The sequence below is a fragment of the Diadema antillarum genome, unplaced genomic scaffold, assembly GCF_040938485.1.
Source record: "Diadema antillarum isolate AM-2024a unplaced genomic scaffold, OU_Dant_1.0 scf00000094, whole genome shotgun sequence".
Classification (NCBI taxonomy): domain Eukaryota; kingdom Metazoa; phylum Echinodermata; class Echinoidea; order Diadematoida; family Diadematidae; genus Diadema; species Diadema antillarum.
The window spans coordinates 2804850-2815491 of record NW_027270983.1 but is presented as its reverse complement, the minus strand read 5'-3'; the positions used below and the strand labels follow the sequence as shown (position 1 = coordinate 2815491).

Sequence of the window (10642 nt, the reverse complement as noted above, 5' to 3'; positions counted from 1 at the left end):
ATGTTCCTTCCATGATGGGGAAAAGTAATTGTGTGCACTCGCATTCCGTGTGCTTGTGATATTTGGATATCTGAATTCTTAACCTTAAAGAGTAATATGACGTTCTGTTATTTATGGAAAATTGTTTAGAGTTACTCAAAATGCATATCTCCCGTATCTGTTGTAATATTGATCAAAACAGAGCCAAAGTTTCATTTTTCCGATTTAGGCAAAGATCGAGCAACATGTCCCCGGTATTAAATGCAGCAACAAGAAGCAAAATTGATGAAAATATTTAATGTATACCCCTGATTTGCATTTACTCTACTCATTGGAGAATGATTTGTGTTGTAGAGTCTTTCTATTCTACACTTCAATGTCGCTAGAAGATTAAATATCAGGTAGTAACGAATGTTCTATTTTTTTATTAGTGGATTCAAGCGAAAGAAAAATAACTGTGGCAAGAGATTGAACAAACTAAAATACTGAGCTTTTCTCCCTGACATGTACGTTTATTTACAAAACCCATTTCTGGAACCCCCTTTCTTGAATAGTCAATATAGCCTCAGCCATTAGCCTTCATATCAACACAACCCGTGCCCTAGATGCAAGGATCACTTCAATCGCTGACAATTTAAATTGAGTCTGCAAACCCTGGCAGCTTGCAAGCCCTGGAAAAAACCCTCACAGTTAATGTCACGAACGAGGCTGAAACCGTCTGCAAGCTACGACCCCGAGCCAGCGATAATGCCAAGTTCATTATGCAGGCGCATGCGCACTCGGCGAGTTGTCTGTCAAGTCATAAATAATAATAGCCGCCCCCAAACTCCTCGCCAGCTCGCTGGCTCTGCCCAACAACCGCGCGCTCGACCCGAGGTGACCCCCACGCGTACGGCGGATTTTCAGCGAGCGATGGAGGCTGAAAATAGCACACGGCGTGTAAACAAGCGCAGCCGCTGCTTTCACGCTGTGGGCTATACGAGCATCAAAGTCACGGTCAACCGAAGGTCGAGGACGTGAGAGGAGAGTAGACGGGGCTGTGAGCCTGCCAGAGAAAATTGGGACGGCAATGAATGCATTGACCGAGTTACAGGGCATCCACACCGAGCTGAGCGAGTCGCGCGAGCTGAACAGACGGGCGTTTAGGCTGAGGACGCCAGCCACTGCGAGATTTTCGCTGCCGTTGTATACCGGTCTGTGTCGCCTGAGTTTTCGGCGTTATGTCTCGTCGCTGTGTGTGATTCCGGTAAGTGACTGAAGAGAAATCGAGCTTGTTGCTTCGGCCCTAATCCTAGCTTTGTTTCATTTAGTCAGACAAAAATGAGGACCTCATTTACTTTTTCTTCGATTTAAAAGACATCTACTTCAAAACATTTTGTAATCTGCTTCGCATTTGTTGAAGTGTTATCACTCTCTTAGCCTGCAAAGCATTGCATTTCATAGTAGGCCTATCCGAGATAGCTTATTTTACGATGTCGTGGATAAAAATCTTCAGCTTCTACTTTCATTAAATCCCGTCAACAATAGTGAAGATTTTGTGAAATGTTGCATGATTATATTTGCTGTTATTTTTGACGAATGCAAGATTGCAAGAATGACACATTCATGCCGTCATTCTGTTTTTAGATCATTATGAGGATGAAAGCTTGTGCAGATTTGAACAAGATAAGAGCAATACTACAAAATAAGCAAACAATTACAGCGTGATTGTCGAATGATCGAATCAATACAATCTATTGATTTCAATTGTTGTTATCACAATGATGTTGACCATTGTCACTTGTTATGAGCTTTTGTTTATTTTTATGATTACTATAGTATTCTATATCACCTTCACATGCAACGTTATCAGTGTTAATATCATCATTACTATAATTGTGTCTGCGTTGTTGTCATCATTCATTTCCCTTGTGTTAAGTCGAGAGTCGTACCTAAATGGGAAGGAAAAAAACCCACTCACAATATACGCCTGTCACACTTAGAGAGCACCTCCTTTCCGATGACTAGAATGCGACGTTCAAGATACATAACTTGCCCTAGTTACCGAAGCCCATACGGAAGCTGAGTATTATCCACTCCTATTCCCCCTGACCATGTTTATTGTGACTTGCCGTCAGTAGCCTAGGAGTAGTTAGTATACACCGGGGACGTGTAGGCGTAATTTTGTGCCTACATGTTGGGATGAGATAATCGAAGCAACTATTCAACGAGAATCTGAATTTTATGAGTCTCTTCACTTGACTTTACGAGACTTAATTTCCATACGTTCCGGGTTTTTTTCGACGTTATACTTTGATCTTTAGGTTACACTACTTACGTGTTTACATTCAGAATCATTCACCTTTTGCTAATCGTGCATTTTGTTCCTTCTGGTCAGGTAACAACCTTGGCCACGTCAAAATGTCGTATATTATAATATTTTGCAGTCAAGTTGTTGCCCGCGCACAAAAATTCGATTGCTGTCGCCGTCTCAGACAGGGTCATGATATACGCCGCATTTTTAATAGTTTGTGGATCATATAAATTATCGTACTTTGCCTTTTAGCCCTGCAGTTTATCAATGTAGCCGATGCAGCTGATTTCGCTTATATTGTGGGGCTTTGCTGCGCCGGCCTAGCGATAATGTGCAATCCCAAGCGCTAAATTAATTGCTCATTGGTATCTCGCTAGGATTGTATCATCTAACTAACTTCCCTTATAATGGTATCCATTTCAAGCGGGTTTTATCATCGAAGAGTAAAATGTGATGAGCTTATATTCACGGGAAAATTGTGGTTTATTTTCCCTAAAACATATCGAAATAGGGACACATATTGATCTTGCGCTTTGGTCAAGCATTCTCTGACAAAATATGCGAATGATCATTCTGAATGCCAAATCAGTCGCAAAAATTACAAATTAACCAGAGGGATTTTTTTGATAACAACATATTTTTCTGAACGTTCCCAAAATCCATGGTCAGAACGAATTATGATTATCAATATGTATACAACGGATGAGCAAAGAGAAATTAAAATTCGGCACCTACTGACCGGGATTTGTTTTGAACATTTTCAACATTGCTGCTCACAAAAGAGCAGGCCTTAATCACCCTTTTCCGTATTCTTATTAGCTACTTATGATGTACAACTCGCGCGTCGACTGGAATAATAATAAAAAAAACAACAACACACAAACTTCATCTTATCACGTTTACCAAGCCAATCCAGGTAGGGGCATTTCCTTCAACTTTATTCTACTTTTTAATGATATTCAATAAAGTGGAGCTTCTATAAGTATCTGGCAATTAATGTTCTCTCACATACTACTCAGTGAAGGTACATGTCAATGATCGTTATTAGTCTGTCCCACGTTCTTTTGAAATCTCGTTCTGGGACAATAGATGTAGGGCCTACAGGAAAAGTAGCACTAAATTTAGCATCATTTTGTCCAGTACTAGTATTCATCAAAGTTTAATTCGAATGACAAATCCAAACCCGCATTCTATGCACACTGTGTTATAAGTGTGCAGGAGTAGATCATTTTGATTATCAAAAAAAAATAAAAAAATAAAGAGGTTTTTCATATTTAGACTAGCTTTACTTGATTTTGATTATGAGTGGTATGAGATAATTTACCTTGTCTTATGTGACTCTCTAATCCATAGTACAATGTAGTATGATATCCATTCCTGAAAATGTGAAGGTTGGTGAAGCTAGCTAGTTGTCGTTCCAACTTTGTCATTTACTGCCCAATACCTACCTACAAAAACCCAAAGCTAGGTTTTCCAAATAAATTTTCATCGGTTTTTTTTTTTTTGGACATTTGTTCGTAATCTTCTAGGTAATGCAATTTAAGTTGTCAAAAATTACATGACAAAACCGACTTGTGCAACAGTCCTACTCACTGAATCATCCCTTATTTATGACAGCATTCTTCTTTTTTTTCAGCTCGGCATTAATTTGTGTATATGTGAGTGTAGGGTCATATCTTATCATCCACAGTTCGACGAAAGCATTTAACATTTTGCTACGCATATCATTTGCATTTGAATAAGATTATGGCTTAGTGATGATAACTGTGCGACGCCCTGCTTGGTCTGTGCCCGTCGCGCATGGTGCACCACAAAACAGCGGCGCTCACGACCGACCGTGTTATGGCCGCTATTGCCTATCATCAATTTGATTTATATCTACATCATATCATCTGCCATTCACTCTCCGTGAACGCCGACTGCTAGTGTTTATTGTCATTTTATACCCTTTCCGTAAACAGTTCCGAACCATATGCCACCATTTTTCTTTTCTTCAAATTTGCAATCAGCACAATCTTAATTTCTTCCCCTGCAGTGCCCTCTGTAGAAATTCATGTGGTGTCGCAGTTTTATATAACGATATGTATATATATATATATATATATATATATATATATATATATTTATATGTATGTGTGTGTGTGTGTATGATTAAGTATACAAGTCTAGCAGGAATGTCGGCGTGCTCCAAACATCACAGGCTATGTGAGTCTTAGTGTCTAAAAACGATTTGCTTTTAGAACATCGGCAACTGTAAAATACATGACATTGTAGTCTTCATTCTTCATTAAGAATAGGGAAGAATGTATTTGCCGGTGAATGTTCTGCAATAGCATTTCAGGTTGCTGTATTCTATCTAATCCACATCAACAACAATATGGTTGATATAAGTCAATGAATCTAATTTATGGACGCGCTATTGGAGAAAGTCATAGGCGATATAATAATAATAAGGAGAAACCGAATCGAAAGAAGATGAGGAAGAAGAAGATGATGAAGACTAGGAAGAGCAGGAGGAGGAACCAGAACAAGAACAATGAGAAGAAGAGAAGAGAGAAGAGACAAAGTAAAAGAAGAAAGGGAAGAAGAAGAAGAAGAAGAAGAAGAAGAAGAAGAAGGATATAGCAACGTAAAATTCTTCAGCCCTTTAATTCCGACGTTGTATCTACTGCGCACTGCTTTCCCGACTAGCAACTTTGCCTATCAGAGAATGTCAGGCCAAATCTCGTCCCTGGGCTCAGCTGCGGTCACTGACTCGATATCTTAAAATGCCAGTGTCTCCGCCTTGCCTTTATCCGGTGTGTTTTACACACTCTTGACAATCAAAAGTAGGTTGCCTGCCTGTATTGCATGGTATCGTATTATGCACTATATTTTATGCCAGTGATTTGTTTGTGTTCAAGTATATTTGAACAATGATATCACTGAGAAGGATGAATGACTGAGACATGTTGTTCAATTCCGAAATAAAAAGCGTCCATTAGAATCGCTCTCGGACGTATATTAAAGAGAACATTATAATGGTTTGTTTTCGTAAACTTGTCCATGTGTATTGCTCTTCGAAACTAACATTTTTTCTTCAAAATGTGCACATAAAGGAACGTGGTATATTATTAGGAATCTTTAGTTTTATATCTTGTTTGCACGCGGTGTTTTAATGAACGTATATTCACTGCTGAAACTGAAAGGAGTTAAAGTAGTTTTTCTGAAGGATTATAAGATTCTGAAGGATTGCTTATAGTGACAACAATTGAGTGGTTATGTTAAATCAGCCAAGAGATGTGTTGTACTCTGTAACAAGGAATTCAGAATAGCAGCATCTGACGTACATCAATCCAAACAAAACTCGAACATCGTAGGAAAGTCTTTTTTGTTCTGAAGTTTACATCATGGCACGATATTGGCTAAGAATAGAATAATGGGAAAGCACGATTTATTCCCCATCAGAGATGCTCACGATAATGACCTTCTGTTCGAATGGTTGTGGCACACTTTTGAAAACAAGATGTTACTTTCATTAAACATCCAACACGGATGATTTATGACATTACATACCGCAACATGGTATATTATGATGCCAAGTTATCAAGTTGCAAAGAATCGAAATTCACTTAATGTTTCCCGAGTAACCGAATATCTTAGAAGACTTCACGTTAACCTGCGGTGCCATGTTCGTGTATCTTAATCAATGAACTCTTCGGCTGAGATATCACATGCGCCAATTAGTGAGCATCAAAATACGAAACATTTTTTTTTTTGGTGGCATCATTATGGCAGGGCACGTTAAGAGTTATTCAGAGCAGATCCCTATTGCTTGTTGTGACAAATTATTCGAAGTATACATAGTCCATGTCCATTTTTCTTTCCCGTGTCTGAAATAAGAAAGTTGGATATATTGAATTGAAACAGCAACGCGAGAATATGCTGCAGATATAAGCCAGAACCTGGCAGGTTATGGAAATGCCTCGTAGAATTCCATATGCTGAAGTGAACGTTTTCATCATGAATGATATCATTGGTCACTTTTATCCAATGAGCATAGGTCATTTATGCTAATGTCTTACTGCTTGCCTTTTGGGTGTATCTGCCATCTATACGTTTGAATCCTTTCTTGTTACCTTCTGCAATGTAACCTGATTAGTATATTACATGAGTGTATGTCGACGAAAAAAGTCGTTCAGCCACCCATCACTTCCTTCATTTCCTTGTTATCAAACAGATGTATTGATATCAAGTGGGTCTTCAGTATCATTCGCACACCCATACGGATGAGGACTGCCACTGTGCGTCACTGCCGGTAACAAGTTTATATGGCCGCACTTGGCAGAAATACTGCACTGCCTGGCCTGCGCTATCAGTGGTGTGCCGTTGCTGTTTAATATCGATAACAATTACAGAAACATGGCAATTATACTATCGAGACAGAGCAATTAATAAGCACGTCTTGGAAACTGTATGTGAGATCTCGTAGTCAGTTCATGGAGCGAAGTAGCGCCATGATCAGGTTCTGATTTGAGTCTGATGAGCTGTCTCGCCCAGTATTATCATACCATGCGAATACATCGCTAATCAACCTTTTCTATGGTCCAATCCCGGATTGGTTTCTTGTCTGTCGCTCTGCTCTCGTTTAGCTGACAAGGGTTGTTAAATAACCCTGCCATTGAAAAAGTATAACAGGTATATTAAACTAGATTGCTAGTTTGATAGTTGCTGATGAATACATTTGCATACCCACTAAGTTCAAGTTGTGATTTCTACAAATCTACGGGGAAAAATCTGAACGGCTTGTGTATCAGCATTCAGTTATAATGCCGACCCAAAAACAGCAATGTCTAACGTTTCTTTGTTTCATCGTGCTTACTCAAGAATAATATGCCTTCTTTATAAGTTATTTTGAGGGGTTATTTAATGCATTTTTTTTTTATCAGTGCAAGTTAAGATAAACAAAATGGCATTATTTGCTGGTCATTGTACGACTACTGTTGACCACAGCTTTTAGGGCTTCTTTCTCTTACGTAATCTTGTAGATCTTCGCTCACATTCAAGAAGACATATTAAGACATATTCAATAAAAGACATCTTACGGTCATCATCTTATTACTATTGCGATGAGATCATAGAAATGGCAAAACATACGCACAGTTGTGAATGACATTATACGACTGATCAGACCCTTTATGTATACTGTAATGTATGCTATATCCTTGATTTGTTTTTGTTTCGTTTACTTAAGTTAAATTTTGAAAGAAAAATGTTATAAGGCAGAGCATTTTGTATCGAATTCCTAATTTGATTAATTGACCATCTGTTTGTTTGTTTATCTATTAATCTATTAATCGTCATAATGTTCTTCTGTGCTTTTTTTTTACGCGCGAAAGTCAACGGGATATTGTCAACGCATCGACGCCAGACTACACGTTCCGCGCATAAACGACGCTGCAGTGCGTGTCCGTCTGTTTCCTGTCTATGACCTTTCGTGTCAAGTTGTCAGAGCGCGCCTGAGCAATAAACACACTTAACAATGCTTAACAAGATAGACACACGCACGTACAGAGTCCACTTTCAAACATGTATGTAAAGGAGTCACATTATAAACGTCGTGCATCAGTCGGCACTCTAGTGTCACTGTTTATTTCCTGCTCATTTTAAAGTTATCATTGCGGATAACTCGTTGTAGTAGAAGAAGGAAAAAATCAATTGTTTGGCGTACCTAATTCACTATACAGTTCCATTGTAAATGTTCTTTCTGATCGCGACAGACCACTGAAAATATGGATATCGACCTTAAATGTGGTCTTGTTGCACAATGGTTTGGATTTGAAAATTGTGTTGATTTTCTCGATGAGTCGGAATTGTGATTGTTTTTGTTGAAGCTGTTAATTTAGTTCATGTCGGGACCACTTATGCTCACACACTTAATATTACACGGTGTAATATTAAGTGTGTGAGCATATAATCTATACGTCAAGATGGTAAGTCATAATGTTTTCCAGTACCCCACTCGCCACCGTTTCCTCATTGCAAAATGTTGGAAGACGTAAGACAAACTCGACCCTGCTTGGATCAATCAGCTACACGTTAACAACAACAAACAACAACAACAACAACAACATAAAAACAACAACCTCAAAAACAACAACTGCAGCCCCGTTATTTGACCAAGCAGATCGTCTCGTTAATTCCTTTACACGCAACAGCATATAGAAACACTACTGTGTAAAATCTGTTACTTGATGTGATCAAGTTTCCTCTCTCCTGCTATCACTTTATTGAGGATGTGAAACGCATGCAAGCCCATACACCCACTTAAACACAGTTCATTGTCCAACAGAATGCGTCCACTAAATCGTCGTTTTGATTACATGCTTCAGGCTCTTTATACATGTTGCCCAATGCAGCACATTTTGCCTTGATCTTTGAGGAAGAATATCAGCTTATAGCTAAGAGTTTTTTGTTGTCGTTTTTTTTTTTCAGGTTTGTATTTTTTTTTTCTTGAAGAGATTATGGCATACATTTTTATGTGTGTCGCAATCAGAAAATTTTCCTGAATTTGATACTGCGAGCAGTATTAAATTCATATACTTGTGCATTTGTGTTGATTTTTACTCTGTAATATCTATCACGTACATCCGCCTGCATCCTTTATTGTAGTGCCTGAGACAGAAACTGAACACGAATAAGGCAGTGCTCGGTTTGAAAATCGTACAAAAAATTGAGGGAAGCGGCTATTAAGGCGAATATTATAAATAATCTCCAAATTTGTTTTTGTTGAATGCCAGCCATGTATCTTTTTCTGGGAAGGGAAGATGGAGGGGGGGGGGGGGGGGACTCAATGGCCATCCATCATCCTGTCCGAATGAACATGATAATCAATACTAATAAAAGAAAAATGCGTAATTCATAATTCATAAGACAAACCAGTACTAGATGAGTCATGGCCTGCTTCTACCCGTCGATCATGAATTCGCTGTTTCGGTTTCCATCACCGTCGATGAACTGAAATTAGGTGTGCCAATGGGTCGGGGAGAGGGGGGTCGTCGTCACATCGGTCGGAATTTTGGGAGAGTTATATCATTTTCGGGGATTATTAATATACTGCATAATGTATTTACTTCCACTTTTAGTCCAACGTCTATAGTGATTTATACAGCTTTTATCATTATATAACCATGGGAGTCGTCCTGAGTCACCTCTGATCCGCAAATAGCAAACGTTGGCTCAACTCACGAAACGCCCACGAGCTGCTATTTTCTTCCAAGAACTTTAGTAAACGAGAATGGCCTTTGATGGCTTGCCAGACTAGGTCAGTCAAACTTAGACAGTGATTCAGAGCCAATTATGCCTACTGTGACTTACTATCGATCAGCCCTTCCGGTTCAATTTTTAATTTTGTCAATCTTTTCTTTTTCTTTCTTTTTCATGTGAACAATAAGATACAGATTAGTTAATTGCAAAACAATACAAATTTCATTATGACAAAATGAATTCCTCATTGTCAATATTACGAATAAACAAATAAGAATTTTGTATATAGAAACAGGGATAAAGAAAAGCATCAAACAGAAGGGAACAAGGCATCCCCCTCCCCCACCCACCCAACCCCATGCCTGGTGAATACGCTCACATTCTCACTCACTCAAATACTTAAATCACCAAATTACAGTGCTGATACCGCCAGGGAAGCGTTAGTTATGGGTGTGTAGGAAGGTTAAAAAAAGCATACAACCAACAACAAAAACCCAAACACTATACATCCTACCGACTGCAGACTGTGGACACAATTTACAAGCAGTGTACGCACAAACAAACACACACACACACACACAACCTCACACAAACACACACATCTACATAGGCATGTCATATATCATATCATATATATATATATATATATATATATATATATATATATATATATATATATATATATATATCTGTATATTAAATGGTCTGTATCGATACTGGTCGGTGAGTGGTCATGATACATTCACGTGAGTAATCCAGCAGCGAAGATCCAAATCGTTACATTGCGAACAGTGACGTCATGCCAGGCAATATAATTCAAGGATTTGACCGGCTGACAACGGGGCTAGAATAAAATGATGTGTATTTGTGTAGATCGTAGTACAGTTTGTATAACATAATATTGCCTTGTCTGTCGTAATGTAACACTCTTTTTTCCATTGTTATATCTTTCCCTCAAGACAATATACTTTCATAATTTCTCTTTTGGATGTCAAATGTTATATTACTCGTCTAAAAGGCAATATCTGCATTCTGTAGTATATATAATCTGCATAATATGAACAAGGTACATTATTGTTTTCATAATCCTCTCCTTTCTTCTCTGTCTAAGAAGCGCGCACATAC

General features: G+C 38.5%; 1 protein-coding gene across 1 annotated transcript in view; it reads left to right on the top strand.

Annotated features, from left to right (window-relative positions):
- The first annotated feature begins 855 nt into the window (after positions 1-855).
- LOC139718459 (nuclear hormone receptor family member nhr-91-like) overlaps positions 856-10642 on the top strand; it is a 137909-nt gene continuing 128122 nt past the window's right edge. Inside the window, exon 1 of the mRNA XM_071629931.1 lies at positions 856-1225. The gene's annotated coding sequence lies outside the window, so the exon portion shown is untranslated. The remainder of the gene's footprint in view (positions 1226-10642) is intronic.